Here is a 450-nt window from a genome sequence, read left to right as displayed (position 1 = left end):
TAGGTGCATTACCGCCACCCTCTGGATTGGAGTGTGGCTCAGGACGGTTACTATACTATCGCATTAAAAATCTAAAAAAAATAGCCCTGTACCCCTTCATCACCTGAACTGATCTGTAACATTTCTATAACCAAGTGTCATGTGATTCCTTCTGAAGTGTAATCTCAAGTGTCTGCTTCTCTTGCTGATATTTAGAACCGTATAAAAATACATGCTCCACCATTTCCTGTAGCCTACAATGTTCACATCTACCAGTAGCTTATTCATGATGTTTAATGTAGTTTTCAGACCAGTGTGACCAAACCTCATCCTAAATTTAATGTCGTCCTCCTTTCTGTTTCTAATGCTTCCTCTCATTCCTACTCCTTTTCTTTTTTGAATGCTTTAGTTGTATTGGTCCTTATTTCCTCCATCCCACTCTTCCTGCTGTTGTGTTTTCATTTCTGATTT

The sequence above is a fragment of the Thunnus albacares genome, chromosome 16, assembly GCF_914725855.1.
Source record: "Thunnus albacares chromosome 16, fThuAlb1.1, whole genome shotgun sequence".
Taxonomy (NCBI): domain Eukaryota; kingdom Metazoa; phylum Chordata; class Actinopteri; order Scombriformes; family Scombridae; genus Thunnus; species Thunnus albacares.
This window is presented reverse-complemented; position numbering follows the sequence as displayed.